This window comes from Rhipicephalus microplus, chromosome 6 (assembly GCF_043290135.1).
Source record: "Rhipicephalus microplus isolate Deutch F79 chromosome 6, USDA_Rmic, whole genome shotgun sequence".
Classification (NCBI taxonomy): Eukaryota; Metazoa; Arthropoda; class Arachnida; order Ixodida; family Ixodidae; genus Rhipicephalus; species Rhipicephalus microplus.
In genome coordinates, this window is record NC_134705.1 from 146,325,367 (window position 1) to 146,338,072 (window position 12,706).

The window sequence follows — 12,706 nt, forward strand, 5'->3', positions numbered from 1 at the left end:
ACATTGGGGTAGGCATCAGCGGAAAGATAGGTACTTTCTTGTAGAAACGAACTAGGAAGGGCTTCTTCTTACAGATGTCTTACCTAAGAAGGGTGCAGGAAAAAGTGTTGGTTCAGAAACTCAAAAACATAGCAACGACAACTGAGGAAATGCTCGGTGTAGAAAAATGCTAGAAAAAGTGCAGCAAAAAGTATTCGAAAGAATTCTTATCAGGCTATACCTCCTCGCACAATTACCCACGTCAGCCTAACTTCGATAATGTGAGTGTGTACATATATACCAAATGCCGATGCTACCCCGACGCAAGCTAGGCTTGACTTTTGTTTTAGATATTTCTAAATTATTAGGCTTAGTACATAAAGGGAGAAAAAAATAAGAGAAAGGCAGGGAGGTTACCCAGAAATTCGGGCATCCTGTTTCCTACCCTCCTCTAAAGAAAAAAGAATGGGGAATAAGTGAGGAAGAAAGCGATGAGCAAAATAGACGCGCAAAAAAGAAAAAGAGAGTGGGGGTGCTATAGCCTATTCAATAGGTCACTACTATGAAAAGAGTTAAATAAGCCCTTCATTGATTTTCTGTGCGAAGACAGATTCGAGCAGTTACTGCTCTCACAAGGGTATGCCGTCAAGGCGGGCTAACGCAGCAGCTAGCAGCTGTCGTTGCACGCTGTAACGAGGGCAGTGACACACAACGTGCTCTATCGTTTCATCGCTGCCGCAATGATCGCAAGCTGCACTATTTGAACAAATAAGCATTGTTAGCAACGACATCGACGTTCGTCCTCTAAATGACACAACAAACAAATTAGTGACGCATGGAGACCACACTGAATGTTTGCAAGGAATGCGCGTCACAAATTTTCCTACAGAAAACGATGCACCAGACAGAAAAACATCCCCATTTAGGGCTCAAAAACTCCGTCTGAACAGAAACAAGCCATTGAGCCATTGAATTATTAGCCAATACAGAGCAGCTAAGCAAGCTTGCCATATGGTAGTCTTGAAAAGAAGTCAGAACTCGAGCTATATGTAGCCATAAGTAGTCCTGCCATTTATTATATTGCTATTTTGTTCTAAAATAAAGCAAACTTCATCACAGGTAAAGTTATCATTTTTTCTGTGTAAAGAGCTGTAAATAAGCCCTGCTGTGTGGCTCAGCAGTATCTCCATAGGCCCAATCTCGTAGTTGCTGTGAATGGCCGAATGCTGCTGACCAATGGAGGTTCCCTCGTATTCCTGTCTCTTATACCTCTCAGTGAGAACACGTGATTTTGCAGACAAAACAAACACTATTCACGACACCAGCATTTTGAAAGTCAATTTTTAGGCCATTCCAGTGAGATGTGTTAGTGTCTGCATGTGCGACGACAAAGCACACATGTTGATCTAATTAATTAACACACTAGTATTCGCCAAGCCTACCCATCTTGTTCCTATCTTCTGCGGCCCCAGCACTGACCGACGAGCACAAGGACTGACAAACAATCGCCGCAAGCGCAGATATTGAGCGCTGACCCACTACAAAGAGAAGACTTCAAAAATGTCCTATGACCTCGCCAAGGACTCCCCATATGAAAACTCATCAACCCACTGCTGGAAAAAGCAGTCGTCTATATACGCTGCCCCAGTACCAATGAGAGACTTCAATTATTTCGTAAGACAGCACCAACCACTGCCCATATGAAAATTTATCAGCCCACTACTGACGAAGGCAGTTGTCACATTGTGTGGAAAAAACAAAATGCAAAATTTATGCGAAACGAACAAGCAGACTCCATTATCATAACCGTGTCGACTTCTAACAACAAAAAAAAAAAAACGCCAGGCCTGTGCGAAAGGCGCCGCTAGCGAAGTGACAGCGACAGCTATAGAAGAGCGGCCTTTCATAGCCTTTTTCTAAACCCTCAATGGGTAATTGCTGCAAGCACACTTGCTTTACGCCCACTACGGTATTAATAATCAAAATTTTAGGGTAGTAAGCCGGCATACACTATGCTATTTTTCGTGATTCTTCTGAGAGCTTGGTATACCCGTTAAACTATTGCGAGGCCCCGCCGCGGTGGTGTAGTGGCTAAGGTACTCGGCTGCTGACCCGCAGGGCGCGGGTTCGAATCCCGGCTGCGGCGGCTGCATTTCCGATGGAGGCGGAAATGTTGTGGGCCCGTGTGCTCAGATTTGGGTGCACGTTAAAGAACCCCAGGTGGTCTAAATTTCCGGAGCCCTCCACTACGGCGTCTCTCATATAGTGGTTTTGGGACGTTAAACCCCACATATCAATCAAACTATTGCGAGGATTTTTGTGCCAATTGTTCATGCAGTGGCCGACTACGATGAGGAATTACGCCTGAAGTGGTTATGCGCCACGGGTAATAGCTCAACAAAAACAAGCTTTTGTAATGTGTTGGAGCATTGGACAACCACTCGCTACGCTATTCGCATTGTGCGACGACTGCTTGTTCTCTAGCTGTTTCAAAGCGCTTTATGAGTCACATTAACGCGATTGCTTTCCCGACATCAAGCCTGCCTGAGGCAAGTCTATCAACTACTCCCAAGCACAAAATGACTCCGCACAACCCCTAGCACAAGTAGGAAATTCTATGAAGAGTGCTGTTGCGCTGACCCATAAAGATGTTGAAGAACCACCGGTACAAGACAGAGACTCTGGGCTGGATCTCGCAGAAAGTTCTTCACCGGCTTGCGCTGCAGCTCCGCAGCAGCGTTTTCATCATGGTGCAGTGTCGGAAGATGATATGCAGCTCTCCATGGATGCAGCAATACCGAAACGTTGCGCATCGTCCAGCTCGGATTCAAGCAAAGGGAGTGACCCAGCGTCAGTGACTAGGGAGTCACGGCGTCGCCGAAAGTTCATGCCAAAGGGGAAGTGTCGCCGATCCCGATCTACGAGACCTGGTGGGGGTTCACGGGAAACCTCACGCCAACTCTTGGGACTGATCAAGTGGGACAATAAGCGCATTGGAAGGTAGTCACCATGGCGCAGTCTGAGCGACTTATCTTTGCTACCTTGAACGTACGCGGCCTTACGTCTTCGCAGAAACAGGCACAGCTCCGTAGACTTCTCAATTGGAAGTGTCTCGACATTGTCGCCATCCAAGAGACAAAGATCGAGAGCGAGGAAGAGACCGAGAAGGCCCTGCGGCCTTTTCTGTCTCAGTTTAATGTGTGTGTCTCACATGCTGGGCTGTTGGTTGTTTCTGAGAAAGAGCCTACCCTGTTCAGCATTCTTCACTAGTGTTGATGAAGAGGGCAGGTATATATGCTGTGATTTTTTGTTGCAAGGAGCACCATGGCGAATTATCAATCTATATGTGTTTAATGAGGTTCTGAAACGACTTGAATTATTTGAAAAAGCGCGTAACTTAATTGACGTCGACAGATGCATGGTACTTATGGGAGATTTGAACTGCGTATGTGAAGCTATTGATCGTTATAATTCATCTGGAAAGAGAGACAGGAGTGGCAAGCTTTTATCCGGTATTGTAGATTATGTAGGACTAATTGACATCGAGGTCTCGAATCGGGCAACGGCATATACAAGAGTACAAGGCAGTTCTCATGCACGCCTTGACTGGATTTACGTGTCCTCATCACTCCTATCTCGTAAAATATCCTGCATCACCGCAGCTGTATCATTCTCAGACCATTGAATTATCATAGCGCAAATTGGTCAAAATCGTCACAAACAATTCCGTCCCGAGTGGGCCCTTTGAAAAATGAATGTGAAGCTCCTCTGTGATCAGGAATTCATGAATCATGTCCAGATGGCAATGAGGCAATTCTTTTCGATTGGTTTGCATATCTTTGCTGCTTGGGAGCTTTTTAAACAAGAAGTTCGTGCTACAGCTTTAGAAATTGGGACTGTAGTCTTTCTATAGAAAGAATGATGAAAAGATACTTGTTAAAAGTCTTTTCAATCTTTATGAGATGAAATGCGGAATGCAGGGAAAGTATAGCAAAGACATTGAGAATATGAAGTGCCAACTACAGAGATATGATGCTGCTCGCTACCAAGGGGCACGTATTAGATCTCGGAACCAGCGCACCTTAAATTCTGAGCAACCGACGCGCCAAGCTTTACTTGATGAGCAATGCCATGCGATTTCTAAAGTTATTCCAGACTTGTACTTTAACGATGTGCTCATAAAAGACAACGGAGACATTACTTTGGCGTTCGAAACGTACTATAACAGTTTATTTAGCTCTCCCTCTGATGATCTTGACGCTCACCTCAAGGCTAGTTTTGTTTCTCTTGTGAACCCCTTGAAGGACAATGATTGTGCAGTCATTAAGGGGCCCATTACTATACAGGAAATCGAGCAAACAATCGACAACTTGCCTTTATCGAGAACACCGGGACCTGATGGCATCTCAGGCAAATTTTACAAAGCTTTCAAGAAAACACTTGCTCCTATAGTGCTGAATATTTTTCAGATGAGTTATGACATGGATACACTACCACAATCTTCTTGCAAAAGTCACACTGTGTTAATACCAAAAACAACTGACAAGAAAAAACTTCGCTTCGTCGAGGGCTACAGACCGATTTCGCTGTAAAACGTGGACTACAAAATTTTCGCAAAAGTATTAGCAAATAGGTTGCAATTTGCTATGTCGATCCTCATTGGGTCTCATCAGACATGTGGGATCAGAGGTCGATCCATACAAACCAATATACATGTCGCTAGAACAGTGCTTCAATACTCTCATGGTTCTCAAAAACATCTTGCAATGCTACAGGTAGACCTTGCAAAAGCTTTTGATCGTGCTCATAATTCTTTCCTTTTTTCTCTTCACGAACAAGCTAATGTTGGCAAAGTTGTTCTTAAAGGCGTTAAACTATGCTATAATGAATGCTCAACTCGTCTGATAGTTAATGGTCAACTCTCCAAGCCAGTTTCTATTCACTCTTCTGTAAAACAGGGATGCCTGGTGTCACCTCTTTTATTTGCACTTTATCTAGAACCCCTGTGCTTAAGCATAACACAGTCGAGTTACATTCCTGGTTTTAGTATATTAGGCAGTGAAGTTAAAGTATTGGCTTATGCAGACGATGTCGCATTCTTTTGCACAGATAAACCAAATGTCGAAAATGTGGTATATACTATTGAAAAGTTTGGCGTAGTATCAGGAGCTCGTTTAAATGCCTCTAAAAGTTTAGGACTGTGGTTTGGCTTGTGGGGTAGCACACCGAACCACTTTGCAGGGATTAATTGGACAAGAACTCCTCTAACATACCTCGGTGTACCATTGCATGCATATGGATTCAGTGCGCATTACTGAAAGGAACGCGTCCCTAAGCTTGAACGACAGGCCCAGGCATTTGTTCCCTATCGACTTTCGATATTTGGGAGAGCTGAAGGTTGGAATACTTCCTTAGTGGCAAAGCTTTACTATGCATTGCAACTTATTCATTGCGCAAGATTCTATATACAACGCTTTCATCGGATTTTCGCTACTTTCATATCCTCTTCGACTTTTGAGCCCATGCGTCGTGATAATATATTCAAGCCAGTTAGTGAGGGTGGGTTAGGACTAAAACACCTTTATCTATGGCAAATAATGTCCTGATTCTTCTTTTTTTGAGACAATTCCCATCCTCTAATCTATTCCTTCTTTAGGTTACACTTGTTGATTGCTTACCAGATTTCATTGTTTCATCGAACTTCTCCGAACGCCCATGCTTGTGGGGGTTCATGCAGGAAGTTTACCTCGCAGTTCAGTTCCTTAAAGCTCGCTTTTCTGTAGAATACATGTACACAGTATCGCGCAAGGTGCTGAATAAGAACCTACTGAGTACACTTTTCCCACCTCCATAGTACCGCTCACTGTACTCTAATCTTCCAGGCCACGATGTGTTGAAGCGAGTGCGCAAAACGTACATTCCACCGAATTCAAAAACTATCTTCTATAAACGCCTCTCTGAATTATCGGCGGTAAACACATGGCTAGAAAGAAAGGGTATTTTCATTCCGTCTGTTAACTGCCGTCTATGTGATGTGCAGGAAACTATTGAACATTGCTTTGTTAGCTGCAAAGATGCCATACTGTTTTGGGATGTCCTTCAGCGAGCACTGAAAGAATGTTTCGTCATTATTTCTCACACAATACGTTATATTCTACCAGCAGCGCTTGATGAAGTACCATATGATATGTTTTTCCTCGTGTGTATGCACAGCTTGTGGAAGACACGAGTGCAAGACCACAATGCAGAGCCCATCATCTCTTCAAGCGCACACTTCATTCAAATGGCTATCCACATCAAAAACATTTACGACGAGCTAGACTTTAGACCGGGCTGGTACTCCGTCTTAGAGAACTGTTTGACCTCACCCCTTTTTTGTTTGTATAACACGATGTGAAGAACTCTCCATGTGAGGACTCACGCTGTGTTAGCCATTTAGTGTTTATGAGTAACGCTTGAGCACTTACTTTTGCGATTTGATTGTACTTTTGTTCGCTTTATTTGGCTTTATTGCGCAAATACTTTATTAAATACCATGAAAAAGAAACACTGGTGTGCCTCAGTGGTAGAATACTGGGCTAGCACTCAGCGGACCCTGATTCGAGCCCCACTGTGTCATTTGTGCCTGGTGTTCTTTTTCTAATTTCGTGCGATGTGGTAACGGACGCCGGCGGTGGCGGCGGCAGCGACTGCGCGTGACCCGATTTCTGATCTCATAACTGGTTTCGCTGTAAAAGAGGCCATATTTGTGGGCGAAACGACGTCAATTACGATGAATGAATGGCCTACCCATTGCAATAAATTCATACGTTGATTCAGGAGAGGAAGCCATGCGAAGAATATATTATGAGCTATCCCGCACTCAACACAGAAAAATCATCCACGCTAATGTGCTGGGTTACTCAAAAACAATGGTCGTCCCAAACTACGCAGCCTTTGTATCCAAGTGCATATGCCATGAATCAAACGAATTGACCTGTTGCTTGTATAAGGACACAAAAGTGGTCTGAGGAATATGTCCCCAAGTAGGTTATACAAGAAACGTGTGTCTGCAGCCTGAACTTCATATTTGTAAAATGTAGAAATGAACAGACGGGAATGAGTGCTCCCCGCGCTGTGACCAGTAGAGAGTAGCATTTAACCAGGGAACAAAGCTGCGGAAAGCCCATAAGTCAGCCGGACATCGCCCTAGGTACTAGAATGTGGCCCTCGCTGGCCCCCTTATGTATCCGGTAAAGGCGTGTCTGTATGCCTAGTTTGGTCACACCTAGAAATATATAAATAAATCATCTGTTCTTTGTGTGAGAAAGAAGCCTTGCAAGACTGTCTCCTTCTCCGGTGTCTGTCACCGCTCCTCGGTCGACCTGCAAGACGGAGGCCCCCAGCACTACCCAAGGACGATCTGGAAGTAGTCTTCCGACCTCACCAGGGACTGCCTCTGAAGAATGTGACCACCCAAGCGATCTCCGACGCTATAGTGGAGGCTTGCCAAGGAAAAGTCAGGTGGGATCAGTTTATTCTCCGCATCCGACCGGGGTCCAACATTGCGCTAGCGTCGACTCCAGACACGACCGTCGCGATGGCGATGAGAGGCGTCACGTCTTTGAATATCAACGGAAGACCACACCCGGTCAACGTCTACGTTACGGCAGGTGAAGGAACCAAAAAAGGTGTTATTCACGGTATAGAGCCACACACCCCGTCTGAGACCATCAAAGCGAGCATCCGTTTTCGCACCCAGAGCGTGACGCTGGTCGACGCTCGGATGTTGGGAGACTCTCAGAGTGCCGTCTTGACTTTCTTCGGGGACATTCTACCAAGATATTTTTACTACAGAGGAGTTGAGAAGGAGTGTATTCCTTTTCGTAACACCGTCCAATTCTGCCGAGCGTGTGGGGAGGTTGGCCACCGCACCGATGTGTGTCCGCAGCCAGACTCACCCGTGTGCCATACCTGTGGAATGCGCAACCCCGAAGTAAACCATAATTGCACTCCGACATGCGCAATTTGCACGGGAAACCATATCACTGGAGACCGCAGTTGTCTGAAACGCCTCAAGCCTATTCGCAAGCAAGCAGCGAAACCACCCAAAAAACCACACAAGCCAGCCCCTCGCTGGTTTCAGTCGGAGGAAGAGGAATCAGAATGGGAGTACGGACGAGGCGGGACCCTAAAGAGCCGTTCCAGAACCCGCACGCCGTCGAAAAACCGTGCCGTGGAGACAGGACAACCAGGACAGCGGCATCCAAAGTCGACTTCGACGCCGAGAGCAATCTCCCAGGACAATCCGAACGCGCAAGCCCTTCCGAGAAGCAAGCCACCGTGGGCGTGTCCTGCACATAGCAACCCACAGGCGGACGCGGTAAGCTATGCACAAGCCGTATCTCCTACTACCAAACATAAACCCGTTACACCAACGATCACAGAACACCCAGAATACAAGCGGGTAGTAGCTGAAAACAGACAACTTAGAACAGAACTACAGGAGGTTAAGTCTCGAATGGCGCGCCTGGAGTCACTACTAAACCAGTCGAGCAACACACAAAGCCCGGCGAGCACACCTGTTGTCTCGCAGCCCGTTGCGCAGCCCGCGGAAACGCAACCACCACAAACGCCGCCGATAGCGTTCCTAGTTCAACAAATTCAACTTGTTTTTGCCAAACTAGGCCACATGGAACGCACCATAAGCGACTTGAGTCAGGCGCAGAATCCTCGCAAGAGATCTTGTCAGAGCCCGGGTGCCCCCACCAGACAACCTAAAGAAAGTGGAATAACAGATTCCGAGAATACCAATCATGGCTAGACACCGTAACAATAAAAAGACCGAGCAAACGGAAATATGGCAGTGGAACTGCTGCTGATTGAGAACAAAACTTGAAAATTTCAAACAATTTATTGGAGCATCTCCAATCCCTCCTGATATAATCTGCCTTCAGGAAGTAGGCAAACTTCAGATAAATCTGAGAGGGTACAAAAGACATATTAACCCAAAGTACCCACAAGTGGCGACATTTACCAAAAAAGATATAGCATTGAGTGTCAGCTACGTGAGCAATGAGGCAGTGCAACACCAGATAATAACAGTGTGGCCCAAAAAACGTGGAGGACCAAAAACAGTGGGGGTCAATATATACAGCCCACCTAAGGAGAGACGAGCCGACTTTGAGAACATTATAGCACATGCGATGGGTTTATTGAAAGAGAAAGACAGGTTAGTTATCATGGGGGATTTTAATGCGCCACACAGAAATTGGGGATATAAGCAGGACAGCCCTAAGGGCAAACTCCTTGTAGACCTTGTTGAACGGTATGATCTCTGCCAACTTACACAACCAGACCTACCGACACGGGTCGGGAATAGCTTGACAAAAGACACGTCACCGGACTTAACGTTTACAAATTCTGAAGGAAACGTCTCATGGGCGCACCTCGGAGAAAACTTGGGAAGCGACCACTACATTCTCGGAATAACTATTAATGCCGCCACGACACGAAGAATGGGGAAAGCGACAATATCTGATCGGAACAAATTTAGGGAGAACGTAGGAGACCAAGGGGAGATAATAGATCTAGGTAACTGGGTGACACAAATAAAGGAGGCACACAGGAAAGTGACAAAGGAAATAGAAACAAGCGTGGAAATCCCAGCAGTCGACAAGCACCTGCTACATTTGTGGGACGCGCGGAGAAGCCTCACAAAGCGATGGCGGAAGCAAAAGCTTAATCGCAAATTGAAGATAAGGATAGCTCAGTTGTCACAGGAAGCCAATGACTACGCACGTCAACTAAATAACAGTAACTGGAGGCAATTTAGTAACTCACTTAGAGAGACGTTAGGAACCAAAAAGACCTGGCACATCCTGAGGAGTATGATCGATCCAGGGGCAACAAACACAATGACGAACAGGGCTTTAAGAATTCTGGAGAATGAATTTAAAGGTAACGATGACGCACTTATCTACGAAGTCAAGAAATTATATGTCGGACAAGACGCATGTGAAGTGGTACATGGCAAATATGCAGGAAAAGAACAACCAGAGTTAGACGCTCCCATAACATTTGAAGAGGTTTATGCGGCGGCCCAGTCTTTCAAAAAGAATACCGCCCCAGGACGAGACAAAATAACAAACTCTATGCTTAGAAATTTGAGTGATGCGGCCCTTCGACGAATCACGGATTTCTTTAATGAAAAGGTATGGGTAGATGGAGGAAACCTTCCAGTAGAATGGAAGGACTCAAACATCATGTTAATACCAAAACCAGGGAAACCAAGAGATATTAAGAACCTCCGACCAATCTCCCTTACCTCATGCTTGGGTAAGCTTTTTGAAAAAACAATATTGACTAGATTGGCAGACTATGTAGAGAGAGAGGGTCTGCTACCGGTGAATATGTTCGGTTTCCGACCACATGTATCGGCCCAGGATGTTTTCCTGCTGTTGCAAAATGACGTCATGAACCCAAACAGAGGTTCAAGCGACGAATTCGTACTAGCACTAGATATCAAGAAAGCATTCGATACAATATCACACAAGGTGATAATGGAAGGCCTCGAATCGATTAACTGCGGCCAACGAATATATGAGTATGTCCGGTCATTTCTGACAAGCAGGAAAGCTACCATTTCTTTAGGCTCGGTTACATCTGAAACCTTCGACTACCCAAATAGAGGCACCCCCCAGGGAGCCATGCTATCCCCGATACTATTTAATATCGGCCTGAGAAAGCTCGCATGTGAGCTGGAAAATATAAAAGGTCTAGGAGCAGCTCTTTACGCAGACGATGTCACCTTATGGACAAAGGGTGGCCCTTATGCGGACAAAGAAAACGCCCTCCAGGAGGCAGTAGATAAAATACAAGCTTTCGTGACAGCTGCAGGAATGCAATGCTCGCCGAAAAAACTGAAATGGTTAGAATTAGGGCAAGATACGCAAAGAAAAAGGACTTAATACCGGTAGCAGTACTGCTGGATGGGAGACAAATCAGGGAGGCAGATGTAATACGCGTGCTTGGCATGTGGATACAAGGAAATTCGGGAACGTCACACACACTACAAAGGCTACGGGGAACCACGGCGAATGTGGCCCGGATGATCAGGCGGATAGCAAATAGCGAAATGGGACTAGAGGAGAAAGAAACCATTGCACTCGTTCATGCATTTGTGATCAGCCGAGTTACGTACGCGCTACCGTACCAGACAATGACAAACCAGGAGACAAAGCAAATAAACACAATAATAAGGAAAGCATTCAAAGCAGCATTGGGGATTCCGGAAAATGCCAAAACTGAGAGGGTAGAGAAATTGGGCATATACAATACCTTTGAGGAGTATGCGAATGCGGTGCTTTTATCTCAAAAGGAAAGGCTCAATTCAAGCTATCATGGGAGAAGAATTCTGGAAAAGATGGGATATACATTGCGACCGCTATATTGTGACGAGGAAACGGTGCTAATAGATGCGGAAAAACGCACACATTTAACTGCGGCGCCTATTCCCAGAAATATGCATCCGACGTATCACGCAGGGAGGAGGAAAGCGAGAGCAGACTCCTTACGCAAAGCATTTCAGAATAGCTCAGAAGCCGTCTTTACAGACGTAAGTAAAGCGAGCAGAGGGTCACATGTAGTGGCAATTGTAGCACAAAATCACACCACAATGGCGTCGGTTAAAACTTGTTTCACACGAGTGGCAGAGGCGGCAGCAATAGCCATAGCCACATCCAACGCAGAAATCAGGGTAGAATCAGCGGTTGTGCTCTTCGATTCACAGGCGGCATGCCGAATGTTTCTCCGAGGAACGCTACCTAAAATAGCGTATAAATTTTTAAATAAACCCATAACAGGAGACCATCACATTATATGGTGTCCTGCTCACGAAGGTTTGGAGGGGAACGTCGTGGCAGACCGTATAGCTCGAGGCATCACCAACCGAGCGACGGCAGGCCACGACGTTGAACCTCTTTCCAATTCGCGGGACATCCTCCTCCAACAAAGGAAGCAACGAAAGGAATATGGGCTTCCACATAAGGACTTGAATAGCCAGCAAAGCAGGGATTGGATACGCATACAAACCAATAGCTTTCCCAATTTGTACCATCTAAGTAGAATATATCCCGCAAGATATAAAGACACCTGTCCGTGGTGTTCACAAGTACCAACACTCAGCCACATAACATGGGAGTGCACCCAAAGGCCCACACACATCGACAGCCCACACATCACGAAGCAGCCACACATGTTTCACAGGCAGTGGGAGGCATGGCTTGCGGACGAGGACAAGCAGAGCCAAATAGCTTTGCTTGACCAGGTCCAGCGAGCCGCTCGTGCCAGCGGAGCCCTGGACTGAGGGCCCGACCAAACTGCCTGCATTTCAAAATTTTTTTTTCTGAATAAAGTTTCTTCCTCCTCCTCCTCCTCATCTGTTCTTTGTGTGAGAAAGAATCCTTGCAAGACTGTCTCCTTCTCCGGTGCCTGTCACCGCTCCTCGGTCAAATCAAGTAGTTGGCAGCGGCGGGATTCAGTTGGATTCGGCTCTCTCTCATGGCCTTCGTGTCGGCCTGTCGTGCCTCCTGTAAATGTGCATCTCGACTCCTAGTGAGTTGGACTTTTGTAAATGTGTAATCAAGTCGTGTGTTTTTGGTCCTTAAAACGCCTCCCAAGAGTTCTTCTCCGGTGCCTATAGGTGAGCGGCTGTGCCCCGCTCCTCGGTCACATAACTATGCATTTT